The following is a 19,374-nucleotide window of genomic DNA, read 5'->3' as shown; positions in this document are numbered from 1 at the left end:
GTAAAGCTCCCTCTGCACTGTCTCCATTAAACACTCCCAGGACAGGTAGAGCACGGGGTTAGATACAGAGTAATGCTCCCTCTACATTGTTCCCATCAAACACTCCCAGGACAGGTACAGCACTGGGTTAGATACAGAGCAAAGCTCCCTCTACACTGTCCCCCATCAAACACTCCCAGGACCGGTACAGCACGGGGGTAGATACAGAGTAAAGCTCCCTCTACACTGTCTCCATTAAACACTCCCAGGACAGTTACAGCACGGGGTTAGATAGAGAGTAAAGCTCCCTCTACACTGTCCCGATCAAACACTCCCAGGATAGGTACAGCACGGGGTTAGATACAGAACAAAGCTCCCACTACACTGTCCCCATCAAACACACCTGGGACAGTGACAGCACGGGGTTAGATACAGAGTAAAGCTCCCTCTACACTGTCCGCATCAAACACTCCCAGGACGGTACAGCACTGGGTTAGATACAGAGCAAAGCTCCCTCTACACAGTCCGCCATCAAACACTCCCAGGAGAGGTACAGCACGGGGGTAGATACAGAGTAAAGCTCCCTCTACACTGTCCCCATCTAACACTCCCAGGACAGGTACAGAATGGGAGTAGATACAGAGTAAAGCTCCCTCTACACTGTCCCCATCAAACACTCCCAGGACAGGTACAGCACAGGGTTCGAGACAGAATAAAGCTCCCTCTACACTCTCCCCATCAAACACTCACAGGACAGGTACAGCACAGGGTTCGATACAGAATAAAGCTCCCTCTACACTGTCCCCATCAAACACTCCCAGAACATGTACAGCACAGGGTTCGATACAGAATGAAGCTCCCTCTACACTGCCCCATCAAACACTCCAAGGACAGGTACAGCATGGGGTTAGATACAGAGTAAAGCTCACTCTATGCTGTCCCCCATCAGACTCTCCCAGGACAGGTACAGCACGGGGTTAGATACAGAGTAAAGCTCCCTCTACACTGTCCCCATCAAACACTCCCAGGACAGGTACAGCACGGGGTTAGATATAGAGTAATGCTCCCTCTACACTGTCCCCATCAAACACTCCCAGGGCAGGTACAGCACGGGGTTAGATACAGAGTAAGGCTCCCTCTACACTGTCCCCATCTAACACTCCCAGGACAGGTACAGCACGGGAGTAGATACAGAGTAAAGCTCCCTCTACACTGTCCCCATCAAACACTCCCAGGACAGGTACAGCACAGGGTTCGATACAGAATAAAGCTCCCTCTACACTGTCCCCATCAAACACTCCCAGGACAGGTACAGCACAGGGTTCGACACAGAATAAAGCTCCCTCTACACTGTCCCCATCAAACACTCCCAGGACAGGTACAGCATAGGGTTCGATACAGAATAAAGCTCCCTCTACACTGCCCCATCAAACACTCCAGGGACAGGTACAGCATGGGGTTAGATTCAGAGTGAAGCTCCCTCTACACTGTCCCCATCAAACACTCGCAGGACAGGTACAGCACGGGGTTAGACACAGAGTAAAGCTCCCACTACACTGTCCCCATCAAACACTCCTGGGACAGTGACAGCACGGGGTCAGATACAGAGTAAAGCTCCCTCTACACTGTCCGCATCAAACACTCCCAGGACGGTAAAACACTGGGTTAGATGCAGAGCAAAGCTCCCTCTACACTGTCCCCCATCAAACACTCCCAGGACAGGTACAGCACGGGGGTAGATACAGAGTAAAGCTCCCTCTACACTGTCTCCATTAAACACTCCCAGGACAGTTACTGCACGGGGTTAGATACAGAGTAAAGCTCCCTCTACACTGTCCCGATCAAAGCCTCCCAGGATAGGTACAGCACGGGGTTAGATACAGAGTAAAGCTCCCTCTACACTGTCCCCATCAAACACTCCCAGCACGGTACAGCACTGGGTTAGATACAGAGCAAAGCCCCCTCTACACTGTCCCCATCAAACACTTCCAGGACAGGTACAGCACGGGGGCAGATACAGACTAAAGCTCCCTCTACACTGCCCCCATCAAACACTCCCAGGACAGGTACAGCACGGGGGTAGATACAGAGTAAAGCTCCCTCTACACTTTCTCCATTAAACACTCCCAGGACAGTTACTGCACGGGGTTAGATACAGAGTAAAGCTCCCTCTGCACTGTCCCCATCAAACACTCCCAGGACAGGTACAGCACTGGGTTAGATACAGAGTAAAGCTCCCTCTACACTGTCCCCATCAAACACTCCCAGGACAGGTACAGCACAGGGTTAGATCCAGAGTAAAGCTCCTTCTACACTGTCCCCATCAAACACTCCCAGGATAGGTACAGCACTGGGTTAGATACAGAGTAAAGCTCCCTCTACGCTGTCCCCCATCAGACACTCCCAGGACAGGTACAGCACGGGGTGAGATACAGAGTGAAGCTGCCTCTACACTGTCCCCATCAAACACTCCCAGGACAGGTACAGCACGGGGTTAGATACAGAATGAAGCTCCCTCTACACTGTCCCCATCAAACACTCCTGGGACAGTCACAGCACGGGGTTAGATACAGAGTAAATCTCCCTCTACACTGTCCCCATCAAACACTCCCAGGACGGTACAGCACTGGGTTACATACAGAGGAAAGCTCCCTCGACACTGTCCCCCATCAAACACTCCCAGGACAGGTATAGCACGGGGTAGATACAGAGTAAAGCTCCATCTACACTGTCTCCATTAAACACTCCCAGGACAGTTACAGCACGGGATTAGAAACAGAGTAAAGCTCCCTCTACACTGTCCCGATCAAACACTCCCAGGATAGGTACAGCACGGGGTTAGATACAGAACAAAGCTCCCACTACACTGTCCCCATCAAACACTCCTGGGACAGTGACAGCACGGGGTTAGATACAGAGTAAAGCTCCCTCTGCACTGTCCCCATCAAACACTCCCAGCACGGTACAGCACTGGGTTAGATACAGAGCAAAGCTCCCTCTAAACTGTCTCCATTAAACACTGCCAGGACAGGTACAGCACGGGGTTAGATACAGAGTAATGCTCCCTCTACACTGTCCCCATCAAACACTCCCAGGACAGGTACAGCACTGGGTTAGATACAGAGTAAAGCTGCCTCAACACTGTCCCCATCAAACACTCCCAGGGCAGGTACAGCACGGGGTTAGATACAGAGTAAAGCTCCCTCTACATTGTCCCCATCTAACACTCCCAGGAAAGGTACAGCACAGGGTTCGAGACAGAATAAAGCTCCCTCTACACTCTCCCCATCAAACACTCCCAGGACAGGTACAGCACAGCGTTCGATACAGAATAAAGCTCCCTCTACACTGCCCCATCAAACACTCCCAGGACAGGTACAGCACAGGGTTCGATACAGAATAAAGCTCCCTCTACACTGCCCCATCAAACACTCCAAGGACAGGTACAGCATGGGGTTAGATACAGAGTAAAGCTCACTCTATGCTGTCCCCCATCAGACATTCCCAGGACAGGTACAGCACGGGGTCAGATACAGAGTAAAGCTCCCTCTACACTGTCCGCATCAAACACTCCCAGGACGGTACAGCACTGGGTTAGATACAGAGCAAAGCTCCCTCTACACTGTCCTCCATAAAACACTCCCAGGACAGGTACAGCACGGGGGGTAGATACAGAGTAAAGCTCCCTCTACACTGTCTCCATTAAACACTCCTGGGACAGTCACAGCAAGGGGTTAGATGCAGAGTAAAGCACCCTCTACACTGTCCGCATCAAACACTCCCAGGACGGTACAGCACTGGGTTAGATGCAGAGCAAAGCTTCCTCTACACTGTCCCCCATCAAAAACTCCCAGGACAGGTACAGCACGGGGTAGATACAGAGTAAAGCTCCCTCTACACTGTCTCCATTGAACACTCCCAAGACAGATACAGCACGGGGTTAGATACAGAGTAAAGCTCCCTCTACTCTGTCCGCATCAAACACTCCCATGACGGTACAGCACTGGGTTAGATACAGAGGAAAGCTCCCTCTACACTGTCCCCCATCAAACACTCTCAGGACAGGTACAGCCGGGGGTAGATACAGAGTAAAACTCCCTCTACACTGTCTCCATTAAACACTCCCAGGACAGGTACAGCACGGGGTTAGATACAGAGTAATGCTCCCTCTACACTGTCCCCATCAAACACTCCCAGGACAGGTACAGCACTGGGTTAGATACAGAGCAAAGCTCCCTCTACACTGTCCCCCATCAAACACTCCCAGGACAGGTACAGCACGGGGGTAGATACAGAGTAAAGCTCCCTCTACACTGTGCCCATCTAACACTCCCAGGACAGGTACAGCACGGGAGTAGATACAGAGTAAAGCTCCCTCTACACTGTCCCCATCAAACACTCCCAGGACAGGTACAGCACAGGGTTCGAGACAGAATAAAGCTCCCTCTACACTCTCCCCATCAAACACTCCCAGGACAGGTACAGCACAGGGTTCGATACAGAATAAAGCTCCCTCTACACTGTCCCCATCAAACACTCCCAGGACAGGTACAGCACAGGGTTCGATACAGAATAAAGCTCCCTCTACACTGCCCCATCAAACACTCCAAGGACAGGTACAGCATGGGGTTAGATACAGAGTAAAGCTCACTCTATGCTGTCCCCCATCAGACTCTCCGAGGACAGGTACAGCACGGGGTTAGATACAGAGTAAAGCTCCCTCTACACTGTCCCCATCAAACACTCCCAGGACAGGTACAGCACGGGGTTAGATACAGAGTAATGCTCCCTCTACACTGTCCCCATCAAACACTCCCAGGGCAGGTACAGCACGGGGTTAGATACAGAGTAAGGCTCCCTCTACACTGTCCCCATCTAACACTCCCAGGACAGGTACAGCACGGGAGTAGATACAGAGTAAAGCTCCCTCTACGCTGTCCCCAACAAACACTCCCAGGACAGGTACAGCACAGGGTTCGATACAGAATAAAGCTCCCTCTACACTGTCCCCATCAAACACTCCCAGGACAGGTACAGCACAGGGTTCGATACAGAATAAAACTCCCTCTACACTGTCCCCATCAAACACTCCCAGGACAGGTACAGCACAGGGTTCGATACAGAATAAAGCTCCCTCTACACTGCCCCATCAAACACTCCAAGGACAGGTACAGCATGGGGTTAGATTCAGAGTGAAGCTCCCTCTACACTGTCCCCATCAAACACTCCCAGGACAGGTACAGCACGGGGTTAGACACAGAGTAAAGCTCCCACTATACTGTCCCCATCAAACACTCCTGGGACAGTGACAGCACGGGGTTAGATACATAGTAAAGCTCCCTCTACACTGTCCGCATCAAACACTCCCAGGACGGTACAGCACTGGGTTAGATGCAGAGCAAAGCTCCCTCTACACTGTCCCCCATCAAACACTCCCTGGACAGGTACAGCACGGGGGTAGATACAGAGTAAAGCTCCCTCTACACTGTCTCCATTAAACACTCCCAGGACAGTTACTGCACGGGGTTAGATACAGAGTAAAGCTCCCTCTACACTGTCCCGATCAAACACTCCCAGGATAGGTACAGCACGGGGTTAGATACAGAGTAAAGCTCCCTCTACACTGTCCCTATCAAACACTCCCAGCACGGTACAGCACTGGGTTAGATACAGAGCAAAGCCCCCTCTACACTGTCCCCATCAAACACTCCCAGGACAGGTACAGCACGGGGGTAGATACAGAGTAAAACTCCCTCTACACTGTCCCCATCAAACACTCCCAGGACAGGTACAGCACGGGGTTAGATACAGAATAAAGCTCCCTCTACACTGTCCCCATCAAACACTCCCAGGACAGGTACAGCACAGGGTTCGATACAGAATAAAGCTCCCCCTACACTGTCCCCATCAAACACTCCCAGGACAGGTACAGCACAGGGTTCGATACAGAATAAAGCTCGCTCTACACTGCCCCATGAAACACTCCCTCGTCAGGTACAGCATGTGGTTAGATACAGAGTGAAGCTCCCTCTACACTGTCCCCATCAAACACTCCCAGGACAGGTACAGCACGGGGTTAGACACAGAGTAAAGCTCCCACTACACTGTCCCCATCAAACACTCCTGGGACAGTGACAGCACGGGCTTAGATACAGAGTAAAGCTCCCTCTACACTGTCCGCATCAAACACTCCCAGGACGGTACAGCACTGGGTTAGATACAGAGCAAAGCCCCCTCTACACTGTCCCCCTCAAACACTCCCAGGACAGGTACAGCACGGGGGTAGATACAGAGTAAAGCTCCCTCTACACTGTCCCCATCAAACACTCCCAGGACAGGTACAGCACGGGGTGAGATACAGAATAAAGCTCCCTCTACACTGTCCCCATCAAACACTCCCAGGACAGGTACAGCACAGGGTTCGATACAGAATAAAGCTCCCTCTACACTGTCCCCATCAAACACTGCCAGGACAGGTACAGCACAGGGTTCGATACAGAATAAAGCTCCCTCTACACTGCCCCATCAAACACTCCATCGACAGGTACAGCATGGGGTTAGATACAGAATAAAGCTCCCTCTACACTGTCCCCATCAAACAGTCCCAGGACAGGTACAGAACGGGGTTAGATACAGAGTAAAGCTCCCTCTCCACTGTCCCCATCAAACACTCCCAGGACAGGTACAGCACTGGGTTAGATACAGAGCAAAGCTCCCTCTACACTGTCCCCCATCAAACACTCCCAGGACAGGTACAGCAAGGGGGTAGATACAGAGTAAAGCTCCCTCTATACTGTCCTGATCAAACACGCCCAGGATAGGTACAGCACGGGGTTAGATACAGAACAAAGCTCCCACTACACTGTCCCCATCAAATACTCCTGGGACAGTGACAGCACGGGGTTAGATACAGAGCAAATCTCCCTCTACTCTGTCCGCGTCAAACACTCCCAGGACGGTACAGCACTGGGTTAGATACAGAGTGAAGCTCCCTCTAAACTGTCCCCATCAAAACACTCCCAGGACAGGTACAGCACGGGGTTAGACACAGAGTAAAGCTCCCAATACACTGTCCCCATCAAACACTCCCAGGACAGGTACAGCACGGGGTTAGACACAGAGTAAAGCTCCCTCTACACTGTCCCCCATAAAACACTCCCAGGACAGGTAGAGCACGGGGGTAGATACAGTGTAAAGCTCCCTCTACACTGTCTCCATTAAACACTCCTGGGACAGTCACAGCACGGGGTTAGATACAGAGCAAAGCTTCCTCTACACTGTCCCCCATCAAACACTCCCAGGACAGGTACAGCACGGGGGTAGATACAGAGTAAAGCTCCCTCTACACTGTCCCCATCAAACACTCCCAGGACAGGTACAGCACTGGGTTAGATACAGAGCAAAGCTCCCTCTACACTGTCCCCCATCAAACACTCACAGGACAGGTACAGCACGGGGGTAGATACAGAGTAAAGCTCCCACTACACTGTCCCCATCAAACACTCCTGGGACAGTGACAGCACGGGGTTAGATACAGAGTAAAGCTCCCTCTACACTGTCCGCATCAAACACTCCCAGGACGGTACAGCACTGGGTTAGATACAGAGCAAAGCTCCCTCTACACTGTCTCCATTAAACACTCCCAGGACAGGTACAGCACGGGGTTAGATACAGAGTAATGCTCCCTCTACACTGTCCCCATCAAACACTCCCAGGACAGGTACAGCACAGGGTTCGAGACAGAATAAAGCTCCCTCTACACTCTCCCCATCAAACACTCCCAGGACAGGTACAGCACAGGGTTCGATACAGAATAAAGCTCCCTCTACACTGTCCCCATCAAACACTCCCAGGACAGGTACAGCACAGGGTTCGATACAGAATAAAGCTCCCTCTACACTGCCCCATCAAACACTCCAAGGACAGGTACAGCATGGGGTTAGATACAGAGTAAAGCTCACTCTATGCTGTCCCCCATCAGACTCTCCCAGGACAGGTACAGCACGGGGTTAGATACAGAGTAAAGCTCCCTCTACACTGTCCCCATCAAACACTCCCAGGACAGGTACAGCACGGGGTTAGATACAGAGTAATGCTCCCTCTACACTGTCCCCATCAAACACTCCTAGGGCAGGTACAGCACGGGGTTAGATACAGAGTAAGGCTCCCTCTACACTGTCCCCATCTAACACTCCCAGGACAGGTACAGCACGGGAGTAGATACAGAGTAAAGCTCCCTCTACGCTGTCCCCAACAAACACTCCCAGGACAGGTACAGCACAGGGTTCGATACAGAATAAAGCTCCCTCTACACTGTCCCCATCAAACACTCCCAGGACAGGTACAGCACAGGGTTCGATACAGAATAAAGCTCCCTCTACACTGTCCCCATCAAACACACCCAGGACAGGTACAGCACAGGGTTCGATACAGAATAAAGCTCCCTCTACACTGCCCCATCAAACACTCCAAGGACAGGTACAGCATGGGGTTAGATTCAGAGTGAAGCTCCCTCTACACTGTCCCCATCAAACACTCCCAGGACAGGTACAGCACGGGGTTAGACACAGAGTAAAGCTCCCACTACACTGTCCCCATCAAACACTCCTGGGACAGTGACAGCACGGGGTTAGATACAGAGTAAAGCTCCCTCTGCACTGTCCGCATCAAACACTCCCAGGACGGTACAGCACTGGGTTAGATGCAGAGCAAAGCTCCCACTACACTGTCCCCATCAAACACTCCTGGGACAGTGACAGCACGGGGTTAGATACAGAGTAAAGCTCCCTCTGCACTGTCCGCATCAAACACTCCCAGGACGGTACAGCACTGGGTTAGATGCAGAGTAAAGCTCCCTCTACACTGTCTCCATTAAACACTCCCAGGACAGTTACTGCACGGGGTTAGATACAGAGTAAAGCTCCCTCTACACTGTCCCGATCAAACACTCCCAGGATAGGTACAGCACAGGGTTCGATACAGAATAAAGCTCCCTCTACACTGCCCCATCAAACACTCCTGGGACAGTCACAGCACGGGGATAGATACAGAGTAAAGCTCCCTCTACACTGTCCCGATCAAACACTCCAAAGATAGGTACAGCACGGGGTTAGATACAGAACAAAGCTCCCTCTACACTGTCCCCATCAAACACTCCCAGGACAGGTACAGCACGGGGTTAGATACAGAGTAATGCTCCCTCTACACTGTCCCCCATCAGACACTCCCAGGACAGGTACAGCACGGGGGTAGATACAGAGTAAAGCTCCCTCTGCACTGTCTCCATTAAACACTCCCAGGACAGGTAGAGCACGGGGTTAGATACAGAGTAATGCTCCCTCTGCACTGTTCCCATCAAACACTCCCAGGACAGGTACAGCACTGGGCTAGATACAGAGCAAAGCTCCCTCTACACTGTCCCCCATCAAACACTCCCAGGACAGGTACAGCACGGGGGTAGATACAGAGTAAAGCTCCCTCTACACTGTCTCCATTAAACACTCCCAGGACAGTTACAGCACGGGGTTAAATAGAGAGTAAAGCTCCCTCTACACTGTCTCGATCAAACACTCCCAGGATAGGTACAGCACGGGGTTAGATACAGAACAAAGCTCCCACTACACTGTCCCCATCAAACACACCTGGGACAGTGACAGCAGGGGGTTAGATACAGAGTAAAGCTCCCTCTACACTGTCCGCATCAAACACTCCGAGGACGGTACAGCACTGGGTTAGATACAGAGCAAAGCTCCCTCTACACAGTCCCCCATCAAACACTCCCAGGAGAGGTACAGCACGGGGGTAGATACAGAGTAAAGCTCCCTCTACACTGTCCCCATCTAACACTCCCAGGACAGGTACAGCACGGGAGTAGATACAGAGTAAAGCTCCCTCTACACTGTCCCCATCAAACACTCCCAGGACAGGTACAGCACAGGGTTCGAGACAGAATAAAGCTCCCTCTACACTCTCCCCATCAAACACTCACAGGACAGGTACAGCACAGGGTTCGATACAGAATAAAGCTCCCTCTACACTGTCCCCATCAAACACTCCCAGGACATGTACAGCACAGGGTTCGATACAGAATGAAGCTCCCTCTACACTGCCCCATCAAACACTCCAAGGACAGGTACAGCATGGGGTTAGATACAGAGTAAAGCTCACTCTGTGCTGTCCCCCATCAGACTCTCCCAGGACAGGTACAGCACGGGGTAGGTTACAGAGTAAAGCTCCCTCTACACTGTCCCCATCAAACACTCCCAGGACAGGTACAGCACGGGGTTAGATACAGAGTAATGCTCCCTCTACACTGTCCCCATCAAACACTCCCAGGGCAGGTACAGCACGGGGTTAGATACAGAGTAAGGCTCCCTCTTCTGATGTTGTGGAGGAGAATGCTGAGCCCCAGGCTAATAGAATAGATGGCATTGAGGTACGTAGGGAAGAGGTGTTGGCAATTCTGGACAGGCTGAAAATAGATAAGTCCCGGGACCTGATGGGATTTATCCTAGGATTCTATGGGAGGCCAGGGAAGAGATTGCTGGACCTTTGGCTTTGATTTTTATGTCATCATTGGCTACAGGAATAGTGCCAGAGGACTGGAGGACAGCAAATGTGGTCCCTTTGTTCAAAAAGGGGAGCAGAGACAACCCCGGCAACTATAGACCGGTGAGCCTCACGTCTGTAGTGGGTAAAGTCTTGGAGGGGATTATAAGGGACAAGATTTATAATCATCTAGATAGGAATAATATGATCAGGGATAGTCAGCATGGCTTTGTGAAGGGTAGGTCATGCCTCACAAACCTTATTGAGTTCTTTGAGAAGGTGACTGAACAGGTAGACGAGGGTAGAGCAGTTGATGTGGTGTATATGGATTTCAGCAAAGCGTTTGATAAGGTTCCCCACGGTAGGCTATTGCAAAAAATACGGAGGCTGGGGATTGAGGGTGATTTAGAGATGTGGATCAGAAATTGGCTAGCTGAAAGAAGACAGAGGGTGGTGGTTGATGGGAAATGTTCAGAATGGAGTACAGTCACAAGTGGAGTACCACAAGGATCTGTTCTGGGGCCGTTGCTGTTTGTCATTTTTATCAATGACCTAGAGGAAGGCGCAGAAGGGTGGGTGAGTAAATTTGCCGACGATACTAAAGTCGGTGGTGTTGTCGATAGTGTGGAAGGATGTAGCAGGTTACAGAGGGATATAGATAAGCTGCAGAGCTGGGCTGAGAGGTGGCAAATGGAGTTTAATGTAGAGAAGTGTGAGGTGATTCACTTTGGAAGGAATAACAGTAATGCGGAATATTTGGCTAATGGTAAAGTTCTTGAAAGTGTGGCTGAGCAGAGGGATCTAGGTGTCCATGTACATAGATCCCTGAAAGTTGCCACCCAGGTTGATAGGGTTGTGAAGAAGGCCTATGGAGTGTTGGCCTTTATTGGTAGAGGGATTGAGTTCCGGAGTCGGGAGGTCATGTTGCAGCTGTACAGAACTCTGGTCCGGCCGCATTTGGAGTATTGCGTACAGTTCTGGTCACCGCATTATAGGAAGGACGTGGAGGCTTTGGAGCGGGTGCAGAGGAGATTTACCAGGATGTTGCCTGGTATGGAGGGAAAATCTTATGAGGAAAGGCTGACGGACTTGAGGTTGTTTTCGTTGGAGAGAAGAAGGTTAAGAGGAGACTTAATAGAGGCATACAAAATGATCAGGGGGTTGGATAGGGTGGACAGTGAGAGCCTTCTCCCGCGGATGGATATGGCTGGCACGAGGGGACATAACTTTAAACTGAGGGGTAATAGATATAGGACAGAGGTCAGAGGTAGGTTCTTTACGCAAAGAGTAGTGAGGCCGTGGAATGCCCTACCTGCTACAGTAGTGAACTCGCCAACATTGAGGGCATTTAAAAGTTTATTGGATAAACATATGGATGATAATGGCATAGTGTAGGTTAGATGGCTTTTGTTTCGGTGCAACATCGTGGGCCGAAGGGCCTGTACTGCGCTGTATTGTTCTATGTTCTATGACAGGTACAGCACAGGGTTCGAGACAGAATAAAGCTCCCTCTACACTCTCCCCATCAAACACTCCCAGGACAGGTACAGCACGGGAGTAGATACAGAGTAAAGCTCACTCTATGCTGTCCCCCATCAGACACTCCCAGGACAGGTACAGCACGGGGTTAGATACAGAGTAAAGCTCCCTCTGCACTGTCCCTATCAAACACTCCCAGGACAGGTACAGCACTGGGTTAGATACAGAGTAAAGCTCCCTCTACACTGTCCCATCAAACACTCCTGGGACAGTCACAGCACGGGGTTAGATACAGAGTAAAGCTCCCTCTACACTGTCCCCATCAAACACTCCCAGGACAGGTACAGCACAGGGTTAGATCCAGAGTAAAGCTCCTTCTACACTGTCCCCATCAAACACTCCCAGGATAGGTACAGCACTGGGGTAGATACAGAGTAAAGCTCCCTCTACGCTGTCCCCCATCAGACACTCCCAGGACAGGTACAGCACGGGGTTAGATACAGAGTAAAGCTGCCTCTACACTGTCCCCATCAAACACTCCCAGGACAAGTACAGCACAGGGTTAGATACAGAGAGAAGCTCCCTCTACACTGTCCCCATCAAACACTCCTGGGACAGTCACAGCATGGGGTTAGATACAGAGTAAAGCTCCCTCTACACTGTCCCCATCAAACACTCCCGGGACGGCACAGCACTGGGTTACATACAGAGCAAATCTCCCTCGACACTGTCCCCCATCAAACACTCCCAGGACAGGTATAGCACGGGGTAGATACAGAGTAAAGCTCCCTCTACACTGTCCCCATTAAACACTCCCAGGACAGTTACAGCACGGGGTTAGATACAGAGTAAAGTTCCCTCTACACTGTCCCGATCAAACACTCCCAGGATAGGTACAGCACGGGGTTAGATACAGAACAAAGCTCCCTCTACACTGTCCCGATCAAACACTCCCAGGATAGGTACAGCACGGGGTTAGAAACAGAACAAAGCTCCCACGACACTGTCCCCATCAAACACTCCTGGGACAGGTACAGCATGGGGTTAGATACAGAGTAAAGCTCCCTCTACACTGTCCGCATCAAACACTCCCAGGACGGTACAGCACTGGGTTAGATACAGAGCAAAGCTCCCTCTACATTGTCTCCATTAAACACTCCCAGGACAGGTACAGCACGGGGTTAGATACAGAGTAATGCTCCCTCTACACTGTCCTCATCAAACACTCCCAGGACATGTACAGCACTGGGTTAGATACAGAGTAAAGCTGGCTCAACACTGTCCCCATCAAACACTCCCAGGGCAGGTACAGCACGGGGTGAGATACAGAGTAAAGCTCCTTCTACACTGTCCCCATCTAACACTCCTAGGACAGGTACAGCACGGGAGTAGATACAGAGTAAAGCTCCCTCTACACTGTCCCCATCAAACACTCCCAGGACAGGTCCAGCACAGGGTTCGAGACAGAATAAAGCTCCCTCTACACTCTCCCCATCAAACACTCCCAGGACAGGTACAGCACAGGGTTCGATACAGAATAAAGCTCCCTCTACACTGTCCCCATCAAACACTCCCAGGACAGGTACAGCACGGGGTTAGATACAGAGTAAAGCTCCCTCTACACTGTCCCCACCAAACACTCCCAGGACAGGTACAGCACAGGGTTCGATACAGAATAAAGCTCCCTCTACACTGCCCCATCAAACACTCCAAGGCAGGTACAGCATGGGGTTAGATACAGAGTAAAGCTCACTCTATGCTGTCCCCCATCAGACACTCCCAGGACAGGTACAGCACGGGGGTAGATACAGAGTAAAGCTCCCTCTGCACTGTCCCCATCAAACACTCCCAGGACAGGTACAGCACTGGGTTAGATACAGAGTAAAGCTGCCTCAACACTGTCCCCATCAAACACTCCCAGGGCAGGTACAGCACGGGGTTAGATACAGAGTAAAGCTCCCTCTACACTGTCCCCATCTAACACTCCCAGGACAGGTACAGCACGGGAGTAGATACAGAGTAAAGCTCACTCTACACTGTCCCCATCAAACACTCCCAGGACAGGTACAGCACAGGGTTCGACACAGAATAAAACTCCCTGCACACTTCCCCATCAAACACTCCAAGGACAGGTACAGCATGGGGTTAGATACAGAGTAAAGCTGCCTCTACACCGTCCCCATCAAACACTCCCAGGACAAGTACAGCACGGTATTAGATACAGAGTGAAGCTCCCTCTACATTGTCCCCATTAAACACTCCCAGGACAGGTACAGCACAGGGTTCGATACAGAATAAAGCTCCCTCTACACTGCCCCATCAAACACTCCAAGGACAGGTACAGCATGGGGTTAGATACAGAGTAAAGCTCCCTCTACACTGTCCCCATCAAACACTCCCAGGACAGGTACAGCACGGGCTAGATACAGAGTAAAACGCCTTCTGCACTGTCCCCATCAAACACTCCTGGGACAGTCACAGCACGGGGTTAGATACAGAGTAAAGCTCCCTCTACACTGTCCCCATCAAACACTCCCAGGACAGGTACAGCACAGGGTTAGATCCAGAGTAAAGCTCCTTCTACACTGTCCCCAACAAACACTCCCAGGATAGGTACAGCACTGGGTTAGATACAGAGTAAAGCTCCCTCTACGCTGTCCCCCATCAGACACTCCCAGGACAGGTACTGCACGGGGTTAGATACAGAGTAATGCTCCCTCGACACTGTCCCCCATCAAACACTCCCAGGACAGGTACAGCACGGGGGTAGATACAGAGTAAACCTCCCTCTACACTGTCTCCATTAAACACTCCCAGGACAGGTACAGCACGGGGTTAGATACAGAGTAATGCTCCCTCTACACTGTCCCCATCAAACACTCCCAGGACTGGTACAGCACTGGGCTAGATACAGAGCAAAGCTCCCTCTACACTGTCCCCCATCAAACACTCCCAGGACAGGTACAGCACGGGGGTAGATACAGAATAAAGCTCCCTCTACACTGTCTCCATTAAACACTCCCAGGACAGTTACAGCACGGGGTTAGATACAGAGTAAAGCTCCCTCTACACTGTCCCGATCAAACACTCCCAGGGCAGGTACAGCTCGGGGTTAGATACAGAGTAAAGCTGCCTCTACACTGTCCCCATCAAACAATCCCAGGACAAGTACAGCACGGGGTTAGATACAGAGTGAAGCTCCCTCTACACTGTCCCCATCAAACACTCCCAGGACGGTACAGCACTGGGTTACATACAGAGCAAAGCACCCTCGACACTGTCCCCCATCAAACACTCCCAGGACAGGTACAGCACGGGGTTAGATACAGAGTAAAGCTCCCTCTGCATTGTCCCCATCAAACACTCCCAGGACAGGAACAGTACAGGGTTCGAGACAGAATAAAGCTCCCTCTACACTCTCCCCATCAAACACTCCCAGGACAGGTACAGCACAGGGTTCGATACAGAATAAAGCTCCCTGTACACTGTCCCCATCAAACACTCCCAGGACAGGTACAGCACAGGGTTCGATACAGAATAAAGCTCCCTCTACACTGCCCCATCAAACACTCCATGGACAGGTACAGCATGGGGTTAGATACAGAGTAAAGCTCACTCTATGCTGTCCCCCATCAGACACTCCCAGAACAGCTACAGCACGGGGTTAGATACAGAGTAAAGCTCCCTCTACACTGTCCGCATTGTCATGATATTCAAACACACACATCATGATGGACACACTAACAGGCAAATCAGAGTACACAACACCACAACCAATCACAGACAAGAACACCAACCACATAAAAAGCACGAGCACGACACCTGGAGGTCAGTAGGTCTGGGGAGAAGGGAACAGAAAGAGCTGATGAAACACCACAAGCAGGGAGCCCCCCACGTGCAGAGTGCAAAGACCAAGTTGTAAATAGTGAGTTTAAATAAAGAAGTGTTGTACCATATGCAACTGTGTTGGCTCATCTGTGTGTCAGAACACCCAACACCACATGGTACAGGAGTGGATCGATACCTGCCTACCAACCTGCCATTCTGGACATGGACCACACCGGCAAACCGCAGCCGATGCAAGTCACGGGGAACCTAGGCACCAACTGGAAGCTCTACAGGCAGCGATTTGACCTGTACATCCGTGCCACCGAAAAACAGAATGTCTCGGATGATTCGAAGATTGCAATGCTCCTCTTCTACGCAGGCCCCCACCCGAACGATGTCTTTAATTCACTGGTGTTCGAAGAAGGCGAAAACCAGGCCAAATATGACACGGTCATCCTCAAACTGGACCAGCACTTTCAAACTGAAGTAAACGAAACTTTTGAAAGATACATCTTTCAGCAACGCCTGCAAGGTAAGGAGGAGCTTTTTCAACCCTTTTTGACGCACCTCCGGATTCTAGCGCAGTCCTGCGGTTACGGCACCACTACAGAGTCCATGATCAGGGACCAGATTGTTTTTGGCGTTGCCTCTAGTGGCCTACGCCAGCAGCTTCTTAAAATAAAGAGCCTCACCTTAGCGTCTGCTGTGGAAGCCTGTGTCCTCCATGAAAATGCTGCCTGCCGTTTTGCCCGATTTCAGGCGTCCGAGTTGGCACGGAGGGGGTCCCCAGCCGTCGAATCGGCAAGCCAGGCCGCCCACGACGTTGAACGCATCCAGGCCGTCGATTTCTTCCCGCCCCACGGCCCGGACGACAGCGGCCGCTTCCCGCGCTTTTCGCGGTCTCCCGCGCAGGTGCGCGCCAAAAATAACGGCCACAACGAGGGACGCACTGCGCAGGCGCGCCCACCGCAAGATCGCACTGCGCATGCGCAGTGGCGCAACGAACGCCGTGACGTCATGACGTGCAGAAATTGTGGAGGTCTACACTTAAAAGGGCAATGTCCTGCAAAATACCGACAGTGCAACAGATGTGCCATGATAGGCCACTACGCAGCCCGCTGTCGTGCGGCTCAACCCATGGATCCGGCGCATCCTCGACAACCTCGCGCACGAGTCAGGACCGTCCAGCCCACGCATCAAGACTTCCAATTAAGTGATGCAGATGACCAGGATGACTTCCGAGTTGCCGTCATTGATGTCAACAAGGTCAATGCCATCAATCCAGACGATGAGTGGTGTGCCACCCTGACGGTCAACCGATCGCGCGTCGCCTTCCGTCTGGACACCGGCGCATCCGCCAACCTGATTGCTTACTCTGCAGTCCAGGCCATGAAGGTCAAACCACCCATCACACCATCCCGGCTTAAGATGGTTGACTATAACGGGAACGTTATCCCGTCCATAGGATCTTGCCAGCTACAGGTGACTCACAAGAGGTACACGGCCACACTCCCCTTCGAAGTTGTGGGCTCATCAAAGGACTCGTTACTGGGCGCACAAGCGTGTAAGGTCCTTCACCTGGTACAGCGCATCATGTCTCTCTCTCCAGATGAGATATCCGACTTCCCGGATGCTGAGTTCCACGCGAATCTCCATTCCCTCCTCGCTCACAACCAGGAGGTTTTTGAAGGCATGGGGACATTGCCACACACGTACAAGATTCGACTCAGACCGGACGCCATCCCTGTCGTTCACGCACCTCGCAGGGTTCCTGCGCCTCTCAAAGACCGCCTCAAGGCACAACTGCAGATTCTTCAGGACCAAGGGGTCCTATCCAAGGTCACGGAGCCCACGCCATGGGTCAGCTCCATGGTCTGTGTAAAGAAGCCCTCTGGCGAGCTCCGTATATGTATAGATCCAAAAGATCTGAACAACAACATCATGCGGGAACACTATCCCATCCCGAAACGAGAAGACCTCACCAGCGAGATGGCGCGAGCCAACATATTCACTAAATTGGATGCGTCCAAAGGATTCTGGCAGATCAAACTGGACCCGGCCAGCCGAAGACTATGCACATTCAACACCCCTTTTGGCAGATTCTGCTACAACCGGATGCCATTCGGCATCATTTCGGCATCTGAAGTATTCCACCGCATTATGGAACAGATGATGGAAGGCATCGAAGGGGTACGTGTATATGTGGACGATATCATCATTTGGTCCACCACTCCGCAGGAACACATGCATCGTCTTCGACGTGTCTTCACCCGCATACGGCAAAATGGCCTGCGTCTCAACCGTGCGAAGTGTGCTTTCGGCCAGACGGAGCTGAAATTCCTCGGGGACCACATCTCAAGGTCCGGGGTCCGTCCCGATGCAGACAAGGTTAGCGCCATCACAGCCATGCCACGACCGGCTGACAAGAAGGCTGTCTTAAGATTCCTCGGCATGGTCAACTTCCTTGGGAAGTTCATTCCCAACCTGGCTTCTCATACAACAAACATGCGCCATCTCGTAAAAAAATCGACGGAATTCAACTGGCACCAGTCGCATCAGCGGGAATGGGAGGAGCTCAAGCACAAACTGGTCACGGCACCAGTGCTGGCCTTCTTTGACACGACTCGCCCTACAAAGATCTCAACAGACGCCAGCCAATCTGGTATTGGAGCGGTACTCCTCCAAAAAGACAGCACGTCATCATGGGCCCCGGTTGCGTATGCCTCACGAGCCATGACCCCTACCGAACAGCGCTACGCGCAAATCGAAAAAGAATGCCTGGGCTTGTTAACTGGACTGGACAAGTTCCACGACTATGTGTATGGCCTGCCACGATTCACGGTCGAAACTGACCACCGCCCCCTGGTCAACATCATTAACAAAGACCTGAACGACATGACTCCTCGCCTCCAGCGCATCTTACTCAAACTCAGGAGGTACGATTTTGAACTGATCTACACTCCGGGGAAGGAACTCATCGTGGCGGACACTCTTTCCCGAGCAGTGAGCACACCACCAGATGCAGAGGGGTTCGTGCGTCAAATTGAGGCACACGTGACTCTGACAGCAGCAAATATGCCAGCTGATGATCCTAGTCTGGCCCACATACGCGCAGAGACGGCGACTGACCCTCTGCTGCAGCGAGTGATGCGCCACATGACGGAAGGGTGGCTAAAAGGGCAGTGCCCCCAGTTTTATAATGTGCGAGATGATCTCACCAATATAGACGGGGTCCTTATGAAATCGCATAGGATCGTCATTCCACACAGTGTGCGCCAGATGATTCTTCGTCAACTACACGAAGGCCACTTGGGCGTCGAAAAATGCAGACGAAGGGCCCGGGAGGCGGTATATTGGCCGGGTATTAATGAAGACATAGCCAACATGGTGCTCAACTGCACAACCTGTCAGAGGTTTCAGCCAGCGCAACCTCCGGAAACACTTCTACCACACGAGTTGGTGACGTCCCCCTGGGCGAAGGTGGGTGTTGACCTATTTCACGCGCTCGGCAGAGATTACATTGTTATTATAGACTACTTC

This window comes from Scyliorhinus torazame, chromosome 24 (genome assembly GCF_047496885.1).
Source record: "Scyliorhinus torazame isolate Kashiwa2021f chromosome 24, sScyTor2.1, whole genome shotgun sequence".
NCBI lineage: Eukaryota > Metazoa > Chordata > Chondrichthyes > Carcharhiniformes > Scyliorhinidae > Scyliorhinus > Scyliorhinus torazame.
This window is presented reverse-complemented; position numbering follows the sequence as displayed.